The following is a 24,627-nucleotide window of genomic DNA, read 5'->3' as shown; positions in this document are numbered from 1 at the left end:
GAGAAACAGAACAAGGACCAGAGATGAACCACAAATATTTTAAAGGACATTAATCATAAACTATTTATGTACCATCAACTCAAATTACACAAAGTGCATATATAACTGGCAGCAAAGTTAATGCAATGAATTTTACCAAGATCACTATGAAAACATTCTGATTTTTTCAATTAGCTGTCTAAATTGGTTTGGCTTTTTTTTGTGGCTAGGTTTTTCAATGAATCAATGAAGGACAGATTGTAACACATTGCTAGTGCTTCATACGCTGTATTCAGTCTGCTGTGCCACAGGGACTGCTGATGAACCAGTGTTATCTCTATCCTTTATGTCACTGCATACACCCCAATAAGCAGATTGTCCTGAATGAGCCATTGGAATAGGCCCAGGAAGCATTTAATGTGGAAAATTTATCGCAGGCAGTGTTCAACAGGTGTGAACTTCATCAAAACTTAGGTGCTCTCTTAAATTTGGGCTTTAATTGTTTTTATCCCAGAAGCAATGTGAAGAGTTTACAAAGCTCTGTTCTTGCCCTTGCTGTGTTGAGCACTGTTCCTTTCCAATCAAACTGCTCACACTTTGGCTAACTGCATGCAGTTTTCCACCACCATGATGGCCTGTCTTGTCTTTTACAGGGATTTAAGTTTGCCTTTTCACACATACTTAGGAGTAATGTCACTATACTTGAGATCAGAATCAGGCCCCCAGAGGTATTTGCTTAAAATGCACACAGATGGGAAAGTAATAGTATCCCTTTTGTCCGGCCTGTTTAATTAGCTCCTTGGCAATACTACTACAAATGGAAACCTATCTTTCTGGTGCCTCAATTAGCATCTGACATAAAACACTCACTTTCTAAAAACAATCTTCAGTGAAACATGCATATAGGAATTAATTTAAGACTCTGAATTAATGCATACAGAAACTCCTGCCGCATTACTCAGTTCTAAGCATGAACTTGTTTAAGGGAGAGAAAGTAGAATAATTATGCAGCTTTCACCAACCAACAGAAGCATGCTGGCAAGATAATAAGCAACAACATGAGATAGATAAGCTTCCTTTATTTGTAGACAGAGAATTGGGAGACAAGTTCAATTCCTTTTCCCTACCAAATATTATACAAATGGCCTCTAGAGGGATCCAGGTTATTGCTTTTCTGCTGAAATCTCTTAAGCTCTCTTTTTTTTTTTTTTTTTTTTTTTATTGCTATTACTTTTTAACAAGTGAATCATTCATCTCGAAATAATGATGCAAACATTTTACAATAATGGGCAGTGGAACTAGAGAGTTCATGACCAGGAGGAAGCTTTGTGAAAATCCAGGAATTGCGAAATCTGGAGGGCAAGCTTCACATTCAGTAGAAGTCCAGTCTCAAACAAACCAGCTGTCAGTTTATATCAGATTGACTAAAATAATACAAACCCAAAGCAGTACCTAGACATTTAGCTGCCCATCTGAAACTCAGCTGCACTGGAGAGTCTGCACAATTAGGTTAGGAATGTGGTAAGAACTAGGCTCATGTTTCTGGGGAATGAGTCAGTATTTCCCATTTCAGCTCCTAGAATACTCATGAAAAAGTGTATTGCTTCTAAATTGTTGTCTCTGGCTTGGGCTTTGTTTGCCTGAATTATTTCACCTAGTTTGAATTTTTACAGCTATGTTTTTAATAAAGCAGGCATATACTTAGGAGCTCCAAGTTAAACAAAGACCAAAAATTTCATTCTACTGTGTCTATATTCTATACATTCTATATTCTGGTTTGACTGAACAATGGATATGACAAGTAGCTTCAAGCCAGCTTCAAATTCAATCTAGCAAGCTTTTTACTGAATGTGCACTTCACATGCAATCATATGTAAGTAAAGCAGATGTAATGACTGTAGGCATGTGGAAATGCCTGTGCGTACAGGTGTGATAGGAAGTCCTAGACATTTTCCCTCTCTTTATGCAGCTATATTTTCAAGTTCATATTCTGCAAAAAGAGCATTTTCAGGGACTCTTGGGTGCCCACAAAAAATTATACGAAGACACTCAGCTAACACCCTATTCTTCTATTTGGTGGAAGTGTGGTTTGGCTTGCGCAAACCAAGACAGAGAGTGAAAGGGGTAACAAAAAGGTTACGCCAAGGCCTCCTTGGTCTACACCCTGTGTTGGGAAAAGCAGGTCACAATCCTGCCATTTGAGATGGTTTGCTGAAAGTGGGCCCTGTAAGCAGACTCCATGACAGTTTGCAAAATACAGAACAATACAAAGCCAGTCCAAAACCAATTTGGTCCACTGAATTTAAATTTTCACTGAATTGTACTCCTTCTGTTAGAGTACTAATAGATGTCCTGATAGCGCATCAAGACAGAACAACAATTCTGTGTCACGGGCATTTGGCTGGGGTGCAGGAGTTCATACAACACTGAACACAGCACCAGATCCACAAAGATGTTTACTGTTTCTGATGTGCCTTGTTCCAACCTATAAAGTGCAAATAAATTATCTTCTCCCTGACAATAATTTTGTGAAATAGTTTGTATCTGGAAGGGCTTACCAAAGTGACTAGACCACAAACTCAGGTGGAAAAACTCAACAAATTAAAACAGACTTTAGATAAAAAAGGCAGACATGATCCTTCTCCAGTGAAACCAATGAGAGCTTTTGTCTCCAACTCAAAAGGAATGTTGTGCAATTAAAATCTCCTGCTACTGATTTTTGGTTTTAAATTTCAGTTTGCAATGAAAAGAAAAAGCATTTAATTAAAAATGCCAGTATAAACCAGGCAAAGTTGCCTTATGCTTTATTGTGTGCTTTGTATAATATTAGAAAAGCTGCAGAATTAAACATTTAAGCTCCTTCCTGAGGGTAAAATAACAAACCAAACAACTATAAATTGGAGTCTAAACAAACATTTCTCATTCTACCAAGTGTGCTGCTAGCTGAATTACTTGATTAAACCTTCTATCATTTAATAATATAAACTGTGGAATATGTTCTGAACCAACTATTATTCTAATGTACCAATAAAAAATAATATAAAGTGTTTTTCCATTCATAGATTAAGTAAAAGGACTCCTTCCTAAAGCAGGAATGTCTCCTTTGCTGTCCAGCTTGTTATTCCCATATGAACTTTTCTCTCCCTGTAGTTTTTAGATATTATTTATAAAAGCAAACATAATTTGTTTTCCTCGAGTTGGAATTCACAGAAATAGTTCAAAGGTTAGGGTTTTGTGGTGTTTTTTTGGTTTGGTTTGGTTTTTTTATCCTCTGCAACTTGAATGCACATTTCTGCTCCTTAGGTAATGCTTTATTTACAATTATTTGGTGCTCTTGAATGGTTTTGATAAGCAAATTCCACCTATTCCCATTCAACTGGATTTTCTCTCAAGACCTCAGTAGGAAAAGAAAGGGTCTTATGTGATTTTTTTTTACTACTCAAACTCTACTTAATGAGGTTATCCAGTCAGACTCTTCTCAAAGGCCAGGGCCACTTGTCCAAAATAAAAAAGAAAAGAGAGAAGGGAAGGAATCCTCAGACATTAAAAGGAGCATTTGTGCATTGAAAGTAACAGCATACCGTTCGCAGAAGACCACCAAGTATTTTGCACATGCTTTACCACTTGTACAGCAGTTTACCTTACAGTGGGACTTGGAAGCCTCAGTCATGTTGGGTCTCTGCTATGTTCAGTTCAGAGTTACTGAAGATCACTCAAGCCACTTATATTTTATTAGCTTCAGTGGGCTGTATCTCAGGCCCTATGCATGGCCAAAGATGCTGGACATCTGTCATTACAGACTACCACAAATCAACCTGGCTGGAAGAAAGACAGGATATCAGATCACTCCTGTTTAGGAAAAAAACCCACAAACCCTAAAGGTAGAGACCATTATTGCTGTGTATTCTCCAACCTGCAAGACATAATCATGAAAAGAAAGGTAAAAGAAAATGAATGTGCTGGTATTGAAATAAAATTCAAATAACCAGGACATGAAAGAGTGAAGAGAAGAAACAGATCAAGGACTTTGTGGTGGAACAGCAAAACCATTCCTCTCCAATCTCACAGAAAACTGAAGACAATTTTTAGTAGCACTTCTACTAATGACCATGCATTTTCACTAAAAAAATTCTAAGTCTTTTGAAGGGCAAGAGCTGTTGGTAGTGTTTGCCTTTATTTTTTTCAAATAAACTATTGGCTCATTCATTTTTGGTTCACTATTTGATATGCACTGCTACACAGGTTAAAACAAAAGACCTCCACAACATTACATGAAAAGAGAAAAATATCTGTTACAGTGTTCCCTCACTTAGCAGTAGTACTTTTGGTAATTAAAGAGTATGTGCCCTATACGCTTAAAGATGTGAGAAGATATTTCTACATCCTCTTTACACATTAATAATGTTAGTAGCTCTGGCTACTGGATGAAGTCTCTAGGAAGCAGGTGCTCATTTTCTGCAATATTTCAGCATATCTGCTTCTTTGTCTATATTCTACCTTGTCACTGCCCATTTTGTCTCCTTACCTGCTCTTTGTCACAGACTTTGCAGATCTTTACAGGATTCTGCCATGGAGTATAAAAATACCCATCTGAGAACAAATTATCTTTCTATTAAAAAAAAATAAAATTCCGTTATTTTGGGCTCACCTGGCATTGTGACTAATGAATTTCCTTTGTCACTTTTTATCCTCAGAATGGATGAAGTCAGAACATGTCAGGAGGTGTAGATGAGCAAATTGCTTCTTTTTAATTTGGTGTCAAGCCCTAACAAATCTACACTATTTCTTTCCATATCTACACACATTTCAAATTTGCCAAACAAGGAATTGGGTTAAAGGTTGAAGAGTAGGGATTAACTTCTGACATTTAATTTGAGCACAGCAGAAATACAGATTTTTTTTTCATTAAGAAGTTGGCACATGAAAAAATGCTTAGAGAAAGCTTCAAATGGAGGTCTCCAGTACCTAACATGTCATTAAACAGCCTTGTAGCTAACCATGAGGATAACTGTCTTCTGCACAATGAGAACTAGTGCATACAACCAGCAATATTTAAGGTCAACTTTAAGTTTGTTGCCAGCCAGCTCAACCCAAATAATTCTGTATTACACCTTGCAGTCCACCCTAGAACTCTATAGTTTGCTTATTTTAGCATTAATTGACTGGAAAGGTTTACTTGCTATAGTTTGTTGGTATGGGCTTGAGAACAGTCTTACGGTTGCTGTTACTTGTCTAGCACTAGCAGGGAAGTTTTTGGTATCTTAATAAACCTGGGCAGGGGCACAGCAACTGTGATAATGCTGAGAAAAATCTGGTGTCTCATCTCATATGTAAGCTCCATCACCACTCTCTGACTGACTACCAGTCCCATGACTACCTCTATTCTATAGCAAGACTCAGTAAGAACGGTTCATTTTCTACAAGTTCACTCACTTTCTTTGTAGCTCTCTCACAAACATCTACAGGTTCAGGAAATTCAGCTGAAGTCTTGATTCTTGGGGTCTCCAGGTTGTTAGCTCTCTGCATATGGCATGGAATCACTTTTTCTTTATTTGAAAAAAAAATAGTGAGAATGTTTGATTTTTTTTTTTTTTTTTTAGTGAAACAACAAATTCAGATTCTGATCCTCCCTCCTCAGCTGGATACCCTCTTCCCATAGCCACCTTTGGTTTAGGTCAACCCTTTCCCAAGAAATATACAAGAGCCTGAAAAGAAAACATCCCAAACTTTTGTTGTACTCAGGCATTGGGCTTAGACAAGTATGACTATAATAATTTAAATTACTCTTTTTCAATTGCACTAAATTTTTAAGCAGGCTGCCCTGTTCGGGAACTTTATTTATTCTGATCTGACTTTGTCTAGTCAAGTCACTTTAGTTTTACATTGTTGGAAGAAAGAAATTTAGACCCCCAGCCTCCTGCTGAGGCTTACATGCCATCTTGACACCAAAGTTCCCCCTTTAGTAGAACTCTTGAATTAAGTAAAGAAGAAAAATATGCAACATGAAGTGATGTAAAACCTCCTTCTCTGTGCAAAAAGTTGTTCTGCTGAAGGAGAAACTAGCATTTCTCAGGTTGAAATAGTACCTCTTGTATACATATGTGATTTAGCATCATAACATTCTCTTCTCTTTTCATGATCCTGGGTGATTTCTTGCACAATTCCTTGGCTATTAATGTATTGAAAACTTAATTGCACTACAATTTCCATTTCACCTGCTGGTATTTTGTTTTATTAGGCTTGTGAATCATAGAAAAATGAGAGACAGCATCTAGTAGACAAATCTCCCATTTTTACTAGGTAGGAATAGAAAGTTTTTTCTCCTAAGGAGTGTTCATGGAATTTTGCTGGAATCCAAGGAAGCCCCAGGAAAACATCCTTATTAACTTAAATAAGAGTTGCAGCCACAATGGCAGCCTTGGCACTTTCCAGTGAATTTCAGTCAAGAGCAGCTGAGAATTTACCTGACCCCGTTATTTGGGTCAGATGTGAATGACAACGTGACTGGTTATTTTTCCATTGCACAGAAGAAAAAACAGCTTTGCCTCCCCTAAAGCATAGTGTACCTTTGAGAAGGTACACTAAATCTCCCTTTTCTACTTGGCTATCTATTCATAAGATTTGTACTAATGACTTGCACAAATATCCGTAAGACTTCAGTTTAAACTAGTCAATCAGTTCAAAAGTAGGCGAATATAGACAAACACACACTGAGGGACAGACTGAGGGACAAGGATCAAGACAGGAATCTCACTAGCATCAACACTGCTCAACAACGGCTTGTCTCAGAACAAAAAACAGCCAAATTTTTTTGCTTAAATTTCAAGAGCCTGATTCAGATAACCTATTTTCTACGGCTACTAAATGACTGCAAGCATATTTTTCCTGGTTTGCCAGCAAGACTTTTCTATTTCCAGTAATCAAGATGTACTGTAAAAAACCAGTAGACTTGGATCAAGTAACAGAGATCATGAAGCAGTTTGCTTCTAATGATTAAGTCATAAAAGGTGCATGGGAGCATATTAAGCCTTCAAGCCAGTCAAAATGCTTTCTTTCCCAATAGAAAAAAAAAAATAGGCTTAGAAATACTGTGCACAGAGTAGAATTGTGGATACTGAATTCAAAATAATGAGACTTCATTCTTTTCTTCACTAGGAAAACTGGCTAATTTCAATGGTGTTTTCCAAGAAGCAGCCACTCCATGTCTGACTGCCATGCATTTTGATAATAAAACAAGAATGAATAAATTAACATTGTTATATTAAGCAAAAATAAAGCAATCTACTCACGGTAGAATTTCCCACACAGCTTTTTGACACATTCCCTGTAGTGAATGAGTGCATTGATTTCTATCTCTCTATAATGCACGATATACACATATACATGCAACATATTCTGGCAATTTGGCTAGAGGTGTTTTCCTGATTACAAAAGCTCACTTGATTCTTACTCCATTCATAGCAGGAATAAGCAAGCATGTAGTCTGCACTGTTGTATTTGCCCTGCAACAATGGCAATTTGACCCTTAATATTACAATGGAAAGGGCTGCTGTAAAATTTTATATGCTTAGGGCTAGATCTGCAGCTACACTACTTTATTGTTAATATTATTGCTCACAAGATAGAATAAAAAGAATTATTCTCAGCTGAAATGTTTACATGGGTACGTTTTCAGCTCCTGAACAGATGAATACATCAGCAGAGATTACTGCTGAGGTCATTTCACTGATATCAATCCTTGTCAGATGGTAAAGCATCATGACAAAATGAAGTACCAACATAACCAATGGGATTTGTTTTGATGGGTACATGGATATTGGATAAAAAAAGACATGATGCTGCAGCAAGTGTAAATGCAGCTCAGAAAAAAGACTTAAGTTCTTTTTCTTGAATAGTGGACAAGAATATTCTGAATACCATGATTTCTAAATCTTTTATTAAGCATTTAACTGAATCTGCTATGGTTTCTATTTTTTCTAACTCAATGCATTTAATTTAAAGAGGACATCTGAATTCCTCCTTTAGGTGATATGACTTGACCTCAGGAGTTGTTTGCATTTTTATTATCTTCTAAAATTATACTGAATAAAATGTGTCCAACCTGAGTTTGAACTACTGTCTTGAAACCAAACTTAACCACTTGAACAAACTATGAAAGGGACTTAAAAATTACCTAGATCCTTCTGCCCTAATAGTACTGTTCACTTGGGCACATACAAAAATAAACAGAACATTCTTAATTAGCTCATCTGAAAGAAGTGCCTCCAAAGCATATCTTCCCAAGCTCTGTTTATAATTGTGAAATCATCGTCCTAAGGGGAAAAATGTAACTGTTTTCCTGCTTCTGCTATGTAGTCTTAAGCTAATGAGTTTGCACTTGGATTTATTAATTAACGTGTTTTATATTCTTTGTATAAGAAGCTTGCCCAAGACTCTGTTAGTTGGAATCTAATATGTGAAGATATAATGCCATTAACTGTCTAAAACAGACTGTGGTGATTATTTGGCTAACATGTCCATATCTTGACGAATTTTGAATGCTGCTGCAATTCCCACTGAAAATGGACTATTTTAAGCAATCACACTGATTACCTCTACTTATATATTGAACATGAGAGTGAAGCATATAATTGTAAATTCATTTTAGTATTAAGGTAAATCACTACCCAATTTTAATTGCATGACTCTTAAGAACATCTATTTCTGAGTTAAAAACAGAGCTGAACACTTTTTGCTTTTCAAGAAAAATAAGTCTTAAAATTAAGAAGTTGAAGATGCAGAAAAAAAGACAGTGTAGATAAGACACTTACACCTTTTCAATAAGTAAAATACCTTTCAAAATATGCCTGGTTGTAGAAATGCAACACAAATTATACCGATCAAAAGACCCAATAAATCTTCTAGATGTCAATACACCTTGGATCAGTATTACTGTCACAGCAGAAGCAACAGAATTATGTATGCAAGTGTATGTATCAGCTTATGTGGTCACTGGGTTGATCAGCTGCAAATGGTATATAGAGGTGGTAAGCCACAGAAAAGCCATGCTGCTACACTGGAAATGGACACAGTTGTCAGCACTATAACATACGGAGTTAGGAGAAGCCAGATGAATGTGTCTTACTTATAAATATGAATTTTGGCAGGGTCTAAACACTCTCTGCATTAAAGTAAGTGAGAAAAGTCTCCACTGAATTTAGAGAACTTACTGAATTTCGGAGATGGATTGCAGTAAATAATTGAATTCAAAAGAAACACTTCAGGTATTGCCTCTTTTTGAAATGTCTGTTTTGAGTTCTTTGTTTACATTATTAGTGCATTTAAGAGGATTGAAAAAGAAAGACCAATGTTCACAGAATGTCTGAAATAACCACATATTTCTTAGCCGTTTTCAAATGTTACAAATAAAACTTAATACAAATACACCAGAAGGGAGAAAAAAACACCTAAGCATGATAAATATGTTTTTGCCAGTCTGCTTTTTTTCTCTGTGATGTGATGATTTCTCATAGAAATAATATGCCTGAAAAGCCATATCTGTGTAGCATTACATTTGATCAGTTTGATTGTTGTAGCATTACAGCTGAAGGCCAATCAATATCAAATTACCTTGAACAAAGTCAAGTCTACAGCGCAGTTGGACCATTGCATTGTGTTCAAGGTAAAGACATAATTTGCAAGTACAAATCAATAGCCTTTTTCATTTGCTACCTCATCATCGAACTTGTACTTGATTCTGAGATGTGGCTTCAAATTTTGATCTGTTATTCTGGAAAAAGGAAATACAAATCACAGACCCTCTTCACTATTGCCACATAACATCAATGTCACATGTATGAAGTAGCATTCTTTCAATTAATAATGCTGACCCTTGTCTGAGACTTTTATAAGAGTAGTTCACCAGGTTACATTCAGGCCTCTGGAGCCTGGAGTATTCCCTGTAGCAATTGCATACTGGTCCAGCTGAAAGTAAATGCATGTACACCAAGTTTTTCCATTACTAATTCAGCTGCTTGACCACTTCTGCTCTGGATGTTCCAGGCTGGAACATCAAACAAAGGTAAGTCCATGCAGCTTTTATTTTCCCATTAAGCCTCTACTGTTGGGGTCAGCTGGAGTTCTCCCAGCTTAGGTTAGCCTTCTTATTTTAAGATTTAGATGTCTACAGTTAGTGAGATGAGACCAAACGCCTCTCTCTTCCATAATACCAACTCCCAAGCCAGAGCTTCAGGTATCAGACTTTTTGTCGCCAACAGTTCCTGATACAGATGAGAAATTCAGAGGTGCTCTGAAGAAATGGGTTGTCTTCTCTGGATCCACACCATGTGAAATATTGCAGACCTCCAAAAGTTACACATTTCCCATCAAAGACTGTGCAGTGGCTGCAGTCCTTGGTAGTGTCAGAGAACATACAGCCCGTTTGATGATATGATACCACCTCTTCCGAATGTTCACACTTAAGAAATGAGGATGGCCTAACCCAAACCTTTTTAATCTCATTTCTCTGTATCTTGCCTCATACTTCTATATCACTTTTACTGCTCTGCGCTTGCTTAATATGAGGATTTAATAAAGGCCCTAGGAGAGGCTGGCCACTGCAGATATTTCTTATCAGTATATTTCATCCCAGAGACAAAATAAATAAATAAATGAAATGAGGGTCTGGAGTTGGCAATGTCACATCTGAAGCCTGCTGTTATGATTAGGGTGTCTTTCTTCCTCAACCAACCTGGAGTTTGTTATACACAGGTCAAGCTGTAAATCAGAAGATATTGGATGACCCAAAAGCTATAGAGAACATAAAATTATGTGGCTTCAGCTTAAAGAATCACAGGCAGACAGAAATTAGGGATGGAAGGCTTATTAAACTGTCTAGTTCAATCTCTGCCAGCATGGGATTATTCCCTGGAATGTATTTTACAGTATGTTATCAAAAATTGTTTCCATATGTGATTCTGCTCTGGAAAGTAGTCTGGTACAGTGCCATTCTGATTGAATCAATGATTTCTCTCTCCCTTGCACAAAGTTTAAAGAAATATTTTTTTCCTATCAGTTGAAGACATCCGCTCTTTCAATCATACACACTATCACTTATAATAGATGTTCTGTGCGGCACCCTCACATTTATTTGCATTGTGTAACTCCACATTATGCCTCAGCTCACTTCTATTGCCTTAGGCATACTGTGATGCAGGAAAAAGGATGGAGGTAGCAGCAGAGGGAAATGCTTCATCAGAGATAAAGCGATACAGATTCTTTGTATTACATACATGTGCACTGAGACTTACAACATTAATACTGTATCTTCCTTCCACAGCTGCTCCTCTCCTATTTCTGAGACCACAGATTCTGAATCCTGACCTAATGAAACCTTCATTATTCTCAGCTTCCTTCTGATATTACTACTGAAATTATTCAAATTTTACTACCACTATCCCCAAGAGACCTGCCTTTTAGCTTTAGGTGAAGGAACGGGTCAGTTACCTGAACCCTGAAGCTGCTGAGATTATTATACTGCCTCATAGTAAGCTGCTTTGCTATTAGTTTAGTGCCCCTTCATCTTCTCTTTGACTCTAAGCGTGACCTTTTCATTTTTCCCTTTGATTTTATTCATAGTTCTTTTCTTTTTCCATTTCACAGTTTTAAACTTAGAGTTCCTTCTAGGACTGGAACATAATTTTGATTTTCTTGACCAGAGTGACCAAACAGGCCACAGTTTTTTACTGGATAAGATTTATCTTTCTCAGTTCTATAGGGTTCATTCCAGGCTTTACGTAAGTAGTCCTCCTCACTTTATTATCAGAGTCTCCACGCTTGAGGTCAGATGCAGACTGGATATGAGGGAATGACATTCACGCCTGCTGACTGTAAGGAGCAGATACATGCCCATCAGACCACTGACTGGAACAGCTTATCTGGGATCTTCTCAAGATTCTCAGCCAGTCAGCCATTTATTTTTTTAAACCCCCCCCCCCCCCCCCCCATTATTCATCAGATTCCTGTACTTTGAAAGTTTTGCAGCTCCTAATTTTTATGCTGATTCCAAGAGTCCCAAGTCTAATGCCATCAAGCTGCTTTTTAGTTATTCGCAACCACAGGGTAGTGTTACATTCTCACCACTGCCAGGAGATGTCAGCAGCTCTGTCTCCATCACTTTAACACAAATCATGCTTTTTTTCTCAATCTTCTCCATGCCTGTCAACTTTAGCTTTTCTGAGGCTCTTCACAATGTCCTTATGCTGTTTCCACACTGTGGCAGGCAGGCAAGCACAAAGCATAACACAGGCATCTTCTGGAAACCTGACGCCCTCTCAGCTTGAAGCCTTCTTGCAGACAGCCTGTCCAGGCACTCTGGTGTGGTAATACGGTACCAAATGTACGGATGTGGAGATCTGAGGGCCCTGAGAGGTGCACTTAAGCGTACCTATGTTTATGCTTGCTGGGTCTCTACTGCACAACCAGTCAGGCTTAAAAATGCAGTGTAGGTTTAATGGTCATTACATATAGATTCCCTGTCACCAAAGCAGAGTTACGCCTCTTTGGCTCAATGCAATCATCTTTTCTCACAATCACAACAGCATCTGTGGGGATGGAGTACTTACAGAAATCCCGCTTCACACTTTCCCATTGTGTTTTTGAGGCCAAAGCTCATCTTGAAAGCTGTAAATTCCTCGGCCTCATCTCTTACAAGAGAAAAATTAACTTTGTCAGTCCTTATTCTCGGTGCAGGCTGTACTGCAGCTTGAGGCTTCCAGGTGCATTTCAGAGAGAGAGAGGGCAGTGCTGACTGCAGCAGTTAAAGCATTAAGCAAGACACCCTGGGAATCTCAGCTGTATTTTTTACTCTGTCACAGTCTTGCTGAAGGACTGTGGCCAGCTCCTGGGGCCTCTTTCTGCTTTGGTTTCACCATTTTTTCATATGACGATAGAATCATAATATCATAGAATTGTTTAGGTTGGAAAAGACCTTTAACATCATGGAGACCAACTACAAACCTAACACTGCCAAGTCCACCACTAAACCACGTCCTTAAGTGCCACATCTACGCGTCTTTTAAATACCTCCAGGGATGGTGACTCAACCACTTCCCTGGGCAGCCTGTTCCAATGCTTGACAACCCTTTTAGTGAGGAAATTTTTCATAATATCCAATCTAAACCTCCCCTGCCACAACTTGAGGCCATTTCCTCTTGTCCTATTGCTTGTTACTTGGGAGAAGAGACTGACACCCACCTCGCTACAACCTCCTTTCAGGCAGTTGTAGAGAGCAATAAGGTCTCCCCTCAGCCTCCTTTCCTCCACACTAAACAGCCCCAGTTCCCTCAGCCGCTCCTCATAAGACTTGTGCTCCAGGCCCCTCACCAACTTGGTTGCCCTTCTCTGGACACGCTCCAGCACCTCCATGTCTTTCCTGTAGTGAGGGGCCCAAAACTGAACACAGCACTCACGGTGCGGCCTCACCAGTGCCGAGTACAGGGGGACGATCACCGCCCTGCTCCTGCTGGACACACTATTTCTGATACAGGCCAGGATGCTGTTGGTCTTCTTGGCCACCTGGGCACACTGCTGGCTCATATTCAGCTGGCTGTCGACCAATACTCCCAGGTCCTTTTCCATCAGGCAGCTTTCTGGCCACTTTTCCCCAAGCCTGTAGCATTGCATGGCATTGTTGTGACCCAAGTGCAGGACCCAGCACTTAGCCTGTTGAACCTCACACAATTGGCCTTGGCCCATCGATCCAGCTTGTCCAGATCCTTCTGTAGAGCCTTCCTACTCTCAAGCTGATCAACACTCCTGCCTAACTTGGCATCATCTGCAAACTTACTGAGGGTACACTCAATCCCCTCATCCAGATCATTGATAAAGATATTAAAGAGAACTGGCCCCAACAGCGAGCCCTGGGGAACACCACTTGTGACCGGCCGCCAACTGGATTTAACTCCATTCACCACCACCCTTTGGGACCGGCCATCCTGCCAGTTTTTTGGCCAGCAAAGAGTATACCCATCCAAGCCATGAGCAGCCAGATTTTCTAGGAGGATGCTGTGGGAAACAGTGTCAAAGGCTTTACTAAAGTCTAGGTAGACAACATCCACAGCCTTTGCTCATCCACTAAGCAGGTCACCTTGTCATAGGAGGAGATCAGGTTGGTCAAGCAGGACCCGCCTTTCATAAACCCATGCTGACAGGGCCTGATCTCCTGGTTGTCCTGTACGTGCTATGGCACATTACAATGGCACGCAAGATGACCTGCTCCATAACTTTCCCTGGCATTGAGGTCAGACTGACAGGCCTGTAGTTCCCCAGATCGTCCTTCTGGCCCTTCTTGTAGATGGGCATCACATTTGCTAACTTCCAGTCAACTGAGACCTCCCTGGTTAGCCAGGACTGCTGATAAATGATTGAAAGTGGCTTGGTGAGCACTTTCACCAGCTCCCTCAGTACCCTTGGGTAGATCCCATCTGGCCCCATAGACTTGTATGTGTCTAAGTGGTGTAGCAGGTTGCTAACCATTTGCCCTTGGATTATGGGGGCTTCATTCTGCTCCCAGTCCCCATCTTCCAGCTCAGTGGGCTGGGTACCCTGAGAACAACTGGTCTTACTGTTAAAGTCTGAGGCAAAAAAGGCATTAAGTACCTCAGCCTTTTCCTCATCCTTTTTCACTAGGTTTCCCCCTGCATCCAGTAAAGGATGGAGATTCTCCTTAGCCCTGCTTTTGTTGCTAATAGATTTATAGAAACATTTTTTATTGTCTTTTACAGCAGTAGCCAGATTAAGTTCCAGTTGGGCTTTGGCCCTTCTAATTTTCTCACTACATAACCTCATGACATCCCTGTAGTCCTCCTGAGTGGCCTACCCCTTCTTCCAAAGGTCATAAACTCTCCTTTTTTTCCTGAGTTCCAGCCAAAGCTTTCTGTTCAGCCAGGCCGGTCTTCTTCCCTGCTGGCTCATCTCTCAGCAGATGGGGACAGTCTGCTCATGCACCTTCAAGATTTCCTTCTTGAAGAATGCCCAGCCTCCCTGGACTCCATTGCCCTTCAGAACTGCTTTCCAAGGGACTCTGTCAACCAGTGTCCTAAACAGGCCAAAGTCTGCCCTCTGGAACTCCAGGGTAGCAGTTCTGCTGACCCGCCTCCTTACTTCTCTAAGAATCAAAAACTATCATTTCATGATCACTATGCCCAAGACAGCCCCCAGCCATCACAGCACCCACAAGTCCTTCCCTGTTCACAAACAACAGGTCCAGTGGTGCACCTTCCCTAGTTGGCTCGCTCACCAGCTGTGTCAGGAAGTTATCTTCCACACACTCCAGGAATCTCCTAGACTGTTTCCTCTCTGCTGTACTGTATTTCCAGCAGACATCTGGTAAGTTGAAGTCCCCCATGAGAACAAGGGCTAGTGATTGTGAGACTTCTCCCAGCTGCTTATAGAATATTTCCTCTGCCTCTTCATCCTGGTTGGGTGGTCTGTAACAGACTCCCACTGTGATAACTGTCTTGTTGGCCTTCCCCTTGATTCTTACCCATAAACACTCAATCCTATCATCACCATCATTAACCTCTAGACAATCAAAACACTCCCTAACATATGAGGCTACCCCATCACCTTTCCTTTCTTACCTGTCCCTTCTGAAGAGTTTACAGCCATCCATTGCAGCACTCCACCTGTGTGAGTTATCCCACCACGTTTCCGTGACAGCAACTATGTCAGTTTTCCTGCTGCCCAATGGCTTTTAGCTCCTCCTGTTTGTTGCCCATGCTGCATGCATTGGTGTAGATGCACTTCAGTTCGGCTATTGATCCCACCATCTTTTTGGAGAAGCCCTAGTTCCTACATGACCATTCTCAGGCACTTCTGTGGTTTCTAACACATCAATAACCCTCGTGTCTTTGCTGCTGCATGGATCTGCATCCCCTACCTCCACTGAGACAGCAGACTGAAGGACTTCGCTAGCACACCGTCCCTCAAATATTGGTGTGCTGCCCCCAGGCTTATCTCTAGTAAGCCTGGTTTTATCCCTTTCCCCCTTCAAATCTAGTTTAAAGCTCTTTCAATGAGCCCTGCTAACTCCTGTGCAAAGATCCTCTTCCCTCTTTGAGACAGGTGTACCCCATCTGCTGCCAGCAGGCCTGGTGTCATGTAAACCGACCCATGATCAAAAACCCCAAAATTCTGTCAGTGACACCAGGCTTGGAGCCAGGTATTGATCTGCTGGCTCTTCCTGTTTCTTCCCTCATCATTCCCTGCAACAGGAATGATAGAGGAGAACACTACTTGTACTCCTGATCCCTGATGATACTGGCTTCCTTTATAAAAAGCTTTCAGGCCTACTAAAGAAAAAAGTCCTGCAAGAGAAAAGCTATTATTGCTTGGCTGATGCAGCCTTTGCTATTTTCTCATCACAATCACAGGAACAGAAGTGTTATATAGCTACAGTGCCTATAAGCTCATCTACCTGATAGAGGAGGTTCCTCCTAAGCATGGGAGTGAAGGGCTCAGAGCCCTCCCAGTGCCTCTGGCATTTGCACCAGAACTACAGTGGGTCTGCCAATACTGCAACTTTTTCAACTTTCAGCTTTCCAGAAACTTTCTAGTCCAATTATTTATTTGGTTTTTATGCAAGGGGAATAAAGGAGAGAAAATAGAAGTTGGATAATTTTCATGTTGTACCATCTGTGATTTCTGTTTCTGATCCGGCTACAATAGTAAACTTCTCCCATTGTGCCACCCAAAAAGACTGGAAAGTGTCCATTCTAATTGTTTTCCCTAGGCTGTGTTGAGGGAATGTTCACATCCCTGAGGATGAAGTGTACTGATGTAAATTTACTGTGATAGAGCCACACTGCTGCTGACTGTTGCAGAACTACCACTGAGTAGTAAATGCTTCACTGCTCTGTTACCCGGGGGGCTGAGCATTAACTACACTATTGAACAGCAAATGCTTATCATCCCCTATAATTCAAACTATATAAATCACCAAAGAGAGACAATGTGCCTGCAGGGAACTCACATGGTCTATAAAAATGTAAAAATCTGAACTATATTTAGCTGACAGAGCTATGCTTAAAAAAAAAAAAGTATTCAAAAGATAATCTTAGACATTAAACTCATCTTCATTTCAATCTACTGAAGCTTTGGTGGAGTTTAATCTTTTCTGTAAAAATTTTTATCTTTAACAATATTTAAAAAATATAGGATTAAGAAATAAAAGCTATTACTCTTTGCATTCTCTCTCCTCCAACCATTCATGCAGCATATAGAATGACCTCTTTTAAGCCCATCCTTAGAGTGAAGCAAAACACCAGCATTTTTTATTCACTGAGCAAAAGCATCTCTACTTTGCTTAAAAAAAAACCCCAAAACAACTAGTAGAAGGTTTAAAATATCCTGGTTGTAAAACATGTATCCACTGAAAGTAGAAGACACAGTTCCCTTTTGTTTGAAGACATAGTTCTTCAAATATAGGGCTTATGCAAGCTCACTGCACTGAGAGAAGAAGGGCAAGTTAAGATGTTCCTCCAAGGAACTGTACTGCGACTGAGGACATAAACTTTCATTCCTGGATAAGCAAACACCTAATCTGAAGTGGACACAAGTAGTTCCATTACTGTCAATGAATTACTCATGTCTGTGAAGTTAAATATACATAAGCATTTGAAGCATCAGAGGACTTCATGAGAAGCTGGTGCTGCATATTCCTTAATGTATACATAAAATCTGTTTCTTCTTTTAGCCTCAACCATGCAATAACTTCTGAATGGGCCTCACCAGCCCTCCTGTAATTATCATAGACTGATTATGCAATTTACTGCAGAGTGGTGGCCTTCAATACTGTTCTGCATCAGAAAACAAAACCATCCTCAAATGTCTATCAGTAGAGAAATAAAACATGGTAACATTTAATACACAAATGCAATTACACAAAAGACAAAGAACAAAATCAGATGAGAAAAGCCTCAGGAGAGAACTGGTATGAGACTTTCTGAGTGCTCCATGTAGCATTCAAAGAGCTGATGAAAGAGATGTTTGAGAGCAGAGTTGGAAAATGATCACAAGCAAATAATGTTTCAAAGGGGTCAGAATAAAATCAAGTAAGAATACTAAAGCTTTTGTTATTAATCCATGGACAGCTTAGTAGTTTCCCACTAACTTCTATCCTTCATGAAGATGTTGTTCTAGTGAAACAAAGAAGATTTTGTGGTTTTTAATCTTATAAACAATGCTGTCATCAATGATTTATGTTTGATTTTTTTTTCCCTAGATGGAGAAAATACCTGTAGATGATTAGCATGGTTTTCCTAGCATAGTTTGTGAGCCTGAACTAACCAACAGTAATCAGGGATTTTAAATGGAAATATAGTTAAGCAGTGTAAATATGTTTGAAACACTGGAAGAAAAACTTGAGGTATGGTTTAAAAACTGGACAATCAGAAAAGAGTTCTGGCACAGAAAGCAACCTACATGTAAGACACACTTTGTAAGAATGTAGCAAATAATGCCAACATGCTTGGGATGCACTATCTGGGCACCTCATTATCAGGCGTGGAGATAAGAGTCTTTCTGTATATATCTGTAATGTGGCTTGAACGTGTTGCTTTGAGTTGTCTTCAGAAGAAAAGCAGATAATTAAACAAAATCGAGGAAGCTCAGAGAAAACCAATAAAAACTCTGAAGGTCTGATCTTCTAAAGGCAACTGTTTCATACAGTCAGTGGCTTTATCTTCTATGGTCTATTATATGTTCGTCAGGATGTCAACACTGAGAAGAGAGCAGAATATACTAAGAAATTGTAGCAAAAAATGCTTAATTTGGGATTAATGACAGAAGATTAATGTGATACAGCAGTAGTTTAATATGCTGGCAAAATGAACACTTAAAGTAATCCTCCAAAATGTACGCCAGCTGCAGAATTCCAGATGAATTTAAGATGTTAGTCCCGCAGGACTACTCAAGTGAAAACGAGCTCATGCTTCAGTGTTTTCAGATCAGAGCCATATGCTGTACACTAGCACGTTTGCAGTATTAGTACCTTGCAGTAAATTTCTTAGAGCATTATTGAATCTGATTTCCAATGCCCACAGTCAGCAAACTTCTGTCATTTCCCTTTGGAGAGAACTCTGCAACCTGGATCAGCCCTACATGATAGTATTCTGCTACTAAGATGAAAGTATCTCCTCATTTGAATAAACACTGGACATCCATAACTTTAGGTGCCTGGAAAAAATCTGGTGACGAATAAGCTCATTGATTTTAAAAAATTTCTCCTGATGCTACTCATTAGTTGGTGCAAACTGCTGCAGTGCCACCAACAGAACTGGAGGGGTGATATTTCACACCAGTGAGGATCTGCTGGGTATCCTACAGTGTTCAGCGTGTGTGTGAATGCTGGCATAAGCGTGGCTCAGGTGTAAGCAGTCCCTTCCTGTCCTGACATATCACGAAGTCTTATGCATTATAATCAGACCTTTTAGTTTATTTTGCTCCCAAACATTTTTAGCTTCCCCTTGACAGAAAAAAAAACCAAACCAAAACACAAAACCCAAAAAACTCTGAGTGAAAAAAAGAGACCTCTTAAAAATTAATCTCTATTGCATTATATCTGAGATCCACTATTACACGCCATGCTCATTATGTTCGACCTAAAAAGAATATTAAAAATCTCATTATTTTGTTGCTGGCTTTTCTACTTAATTATTACCACAACAGGCAGGTAATCATTATGCTGATTACTCAAGACTGAGATGTAAATAGCTCACACAGGGGTTAATAATAAGATAATAACAGTAAGCACTGGTTCTGTATAATTAAGTCAAATGACATGATTTATAGTGGTGCAAATCTACCTCCAGAATGAAACATTTTACATATTACTGTCTTTCCAAACAGGCCTTGCTATCCTCCCAGCATCAGTATGCACAGTTCATTCTACTTGTATATTTGTTACAGCTGTGGTTGCCAGTGACATTAGATTGGGACAATCTCCAGCAGCACGTTTCAGGTGATAAGCTGGAAATCCTTGAGGAAAGAAAAGCAGAGATCAATGGTCACTGTAGGGGAGTGTCTTTATCCCTCTCCAGCATAGTGTCTAGGGGAATATGAGGAGTATAATATTTTTCCCTGACACTTGTTGTACTGCCAGGGTATCAAGTATCTGTGAGTTGGATGGTCAATATTCCTGAACATATATGATTAAATGAAGTCATATCCAGATTCTAACGCATACTTGCATTAGTGTCAGCATTCCACCTGGCAGTGAGGTCAAAAATTCACTTGCATAGCACAGCACTTCAGCAATGAGCATCAGAAATTGTCCATCAGGACCTACGCCTCATAAACTAAGGTTTTTCAGCAGTTTTACAAACTTCTCTCCTTTTTCTACTGTGCATTTTGCACTGTTTCCCCTTATTTTATTAATGTCAGCCTGATTGAAAAGGACAAGCAGAAAAGCAAGCATTCTGCAGGGTAAATGGGAAAAGAAATGGACAGTAGCTTTTCTTAAAATGTCACTGCTCATAAGGAGCTTGTGACAGCCCAGCATTACATAAGCCTGGCTTTTGAAAAGGTGTTGTTAAATATACACTGATTTCTCTCATATTTTTAGCTTGCTATTTTAATCACCTTCATACTGAGTTTTTAAAAGTATTTTGAACTGCTACTTGTTACAATTCTTTGTCATGTTTTCTAGCCACTGGAGCAATGCTGTCCTGCATCAAGACAAAGTAGGAACATCATGGCTGTCAAGTGAAGTTACTGGTATCTGACAGAACTAGTTATTGCTTTAGCGAAAAACTTCAAAGCCCTCTGTGCACAATCTGACTCATTACAAGAACCCATTGTGATGGAATTTGGGGCGCATGTGTGCATATGTTGTTAGAGTGCCTTTTAGTTTATTTGCGCATACACTTGGACTTGATTATCCCTTGGGGTCAGCACTCATAGGTTCTGACCCCAGTTGCAACTGTCATCAGAGACATTACGTTTAATGTGAATGTCATTGTGGCATTAAACCAACCAGTAGGTTTATTCTAGATTTTATGTGAGAAACTGATACTGAATATATTTAGAGACACATAAAATACAATTAATAGATACATATATTGCTTTTGATGTATTCACTCTAAAAATTATACAGAGGATCTACATCACAGCTTTTTTGAGGATGTCTTCTCTATACAGATTTTTAGCTAGTCAAGATTGGTTAGAAATTTTAAGACTATGAAGAATTAATAGAAACACAACTATCTGAAGTGTCATTAAAGTAATTTATGCCTCACTATAAAGTTTCAAAAGAAAATAGTTTTCAAATTTTTTTCCCCTATAATGTATCTAAAATTTAACTGATCCATATGGAAATCAGTAGATAATAATCTTAGGAATCTTCCTACTTTAAATGGATGTCAGCTAACAGTAGGTGATTCTTTTTCCGTAAATGTTTAGTATAATCAACCATTTAACGCCTTCCTTAACATCAGTGTGCTTAGATAGCATTTTCAAGCAGTCCTCAGGGCTGCGTCTCTCTGGAGTCAAACACTCGGACTGTTCTGGGCCTCTCTGATCTCCTACTACCGGAGAAATACATAGGGAGAGTTAAGGCTAGGGTTTCCTTAGTACAAACCTAAAAGGGTGAGAGGAAGAATGGATTCTAGAGTGGGGACGTTTGAAGTCTCTGTCCTTGCCTGCACTGCTGTGGTGTTGAAAGTTTCCTCCCTCCCTTTAAAAACTCAGCTAATTCTCATGTTTGGGTTAGGGCTTGGGTCTGTAAGTTGGGAGGAGAAGACATCCAGTGAGGCTTATTCTTTGAATTGTTAGTCAGGGAAACCTGAGGGTGGACCTGCATGAAACTCACCTCCTCTGCTACAGCCTCCCGTCAGCCTGGGGCTGAGGCAGGGCTTGGTTATGCATGAAGAGCCAATCCACGTTTCCAGAAAGGAGAGCTTACGGCTGTGACAAAATGGCAGCAGAGAGGAGTGCCTCTTCCCAGGCAATATTGCTATTCCCATGCCAGAAATATGTGGCGATGCCTAAGGTTACGGTTGCAGATGGTGGTGAGTCATTCAGGAAACACAGCAATGTTTCTGGACTGCCTGGCAATGGTGAGGCAGGGATTTTCAGCTACACTGTATGGATGCAGCACCTTATCTTGCTTTTTGGAAGAGTTTGGTGTTGCTGCTTCAGGCCCAACATATGGCCAGGCTGGGCCTTGGGCAAGGCTTGGGGCTGAGCAGCCCAGGATGAGGGGCCATTTTTCTGGGCTGGATTTAGGAGCAACAATAAAGGAAAGCTTGGGGGCTCACAGGTTTCACAGCACTGCCTTGAGCCTTTTTTTGGGGGTGGTAGGTGCTAATCTTTTGAGCTGAAATATTTATTAAGGTTTAGATTTTAGGTGGTTTAAGGCTGGGAAGATATGGCAGTGTTATTTCAGCAGCTTTCTCCCTGTGTTTTCATGCTGGGAAATTCAGAGAATGAGACAACTCCAGCAGTAAGTACTGACAATGCTCTTGGGCTTTTCATTCCTGTGCTTTGTTCATCATTTACCTTCTCCAACCTTGACAGAAGCCCTGTTCTAATTGTAAATCTAAATCAGCTGAATATTGATCCCTGGGAGGACTGATTATATTTGTACAAAATAATAGAGATGAGTAGCTAACTCTAAAGACAACTCTAGACTTCCCCTTCTAACAATTTAGATCTCAGATTAATGAGCTCTTAAGTAATTGGGTCAGCCATAAACAGGGTTGTTTGCAAAGACAAGAATACATTAATCTGTAACGGCCATGTGGCTAGTATCACTGAGAAGTATTACAATATTTATATCCCAGTTTTGAGTATCGATTGGTTTTAGTCAGATTGCATCTGTTCCTTTTAAAGATATTCAAACTAAAGAGTGCCCAGGAGGTTTCTTCCACGTAGTCCACAACACAGAGCAAATACTTAGGTTCAAGGCAGAAAAGATTTTGTTTAAGTAGTCATGCTATTGACATTAGTTTCTTTAAAAGGAATTGGGATAGAGTATATCTCCTATGAAGAGTTGCAAAAACCAGTATTGATTTCTGGATGTTTGCTTCAGGAAGGAAGAAAAGACTTTCCTGGTGTTGGAGGTCCAAGGGATTATTACAGACAAGGGAAAAAAAACCACCAGGATGTGTTTGTTCAGTAGCTGTCTGATAAGAGATAAAATGTTCTCTACAACCTGGGTGCACCTTAGAGATATGTAGGGACCTCTGCATTGTATCCCATTATATTACAGTGGCCTTTCTTTTCTCAGCTTTTACAGGAACCCTTTTTGTACCATGCTGAGGAATAAATGATTTATTTGGGGACTTCTCTTCTGCCTTGTCTGAGTGAACCTAATATCCCAGTGGTCTTTGGGAAGTATAAACTGTAGTAAACCTAAAAAAGATGTGATTTTACAACCTTCCTTGCCTGAGCTTGTCATGGGAATATAGGAAACATCAGCACTGTAACGCTGTGAATTGAAATTGCTCATTCCCTGTTTGCTTAGCTTTGTACATGTTCTTCACTCTGACTGTCTTGTCTCTTCCTGAGCTCCTCCATCAGGCTGTTAGAGAATGAGAATTGAAGTGGTTTTCTAAGCCATTAAATTAGAAATAAACTGCACAGTATACTGCTGTCTTCAGCAGATTTCTGGAGGATTTAAACCACATTGTTGCAGTCCTTATTTAATCTATGCAAACAAAAAACTCTTAGCATAAAATGCAATTAAACTAGGAGAACTTATTCCATGAATCTTAATCTAAATCCAATCCTGCTCTGTCCTAGACAAAGCCCAGAACAATTTACAGATTAAAGTTTCACATTAAAAGTTTGAAGTTTTGAGTTGGCATCACAGGGGAAACAGTACAGCATGAAAACAGTCAAGAAATCCAATGAAAAAGAACTGAGGTACTAAAATAGGCCAGAGTTAAAAAATGTCAGAGGAAAGAACTGATAGTTAAATCTGAGCAAACACCTCATAATGAATAATTTCATTATTTCTATCTATTTTTCCCTATTTATAAACTGTGCATGAACTGACTGGGAAATTCTCAAATGTAATCCTTATTTAAAATATATATGAATAAAATTCTGCAAAGTCCATACGAACTGCAAGGGAATTTTTACCAGAAAGCTCTGGGTGAGGCAGTTAGATCAATGGACAACTTCCATAAGACTACTTGGATTATATAAAAATAAACAATTTAAAACGCAAGAATTTTAAAATTTCCCTTTCAAAATACCTGCACATTCAATATTGTTTGGAATATTTGAAATAGAATTTAAACAACTCTTGAATTATTACAGAACAGAAATGGACTAGACAAAGGAAAGGTTTAAACCCATATTCAAACCCAGAAAATTCTGCCAAAAGGATAATCTAACTAATATAGAGCAAATGTCTTTAGTCAAACAGTTTAAATTCTGGAAAATGGAGTTTTGGTTTGATCAAATGTTATGAGTTTTCAACAGACTTCTGTGATTAATTCTACCAAAAAACTAGGGAAAGAGGTTATCTAAGCAATTCAATTTCTATCTAAAACCAATCAAACAACAACAAAAAATTGAGTAAGGAAAGTAAATACAAAATAAAGAAATGCCAAAATAACACAAAAATCCATTTCAACTGAGTCAACTCTGTTCAGCTTCACT

This window comes from Haliaeetus albicilla, chromosome 9 (assembly GCF_947461875.1).
Source record: "Haliaeetus albicilla chromosome 9, bHalAlb1.1, whole genome shotgun sequence".
NCBI classification, from domain to species: Eukaryota; Metazoa; Chordata; class Aves; order Accipitriformes; family Accipitridae; genus Haliaeetus; species Haliaeetus albicilla.
Note: the sequence above shows the minus strand (reverse complement) of the source record.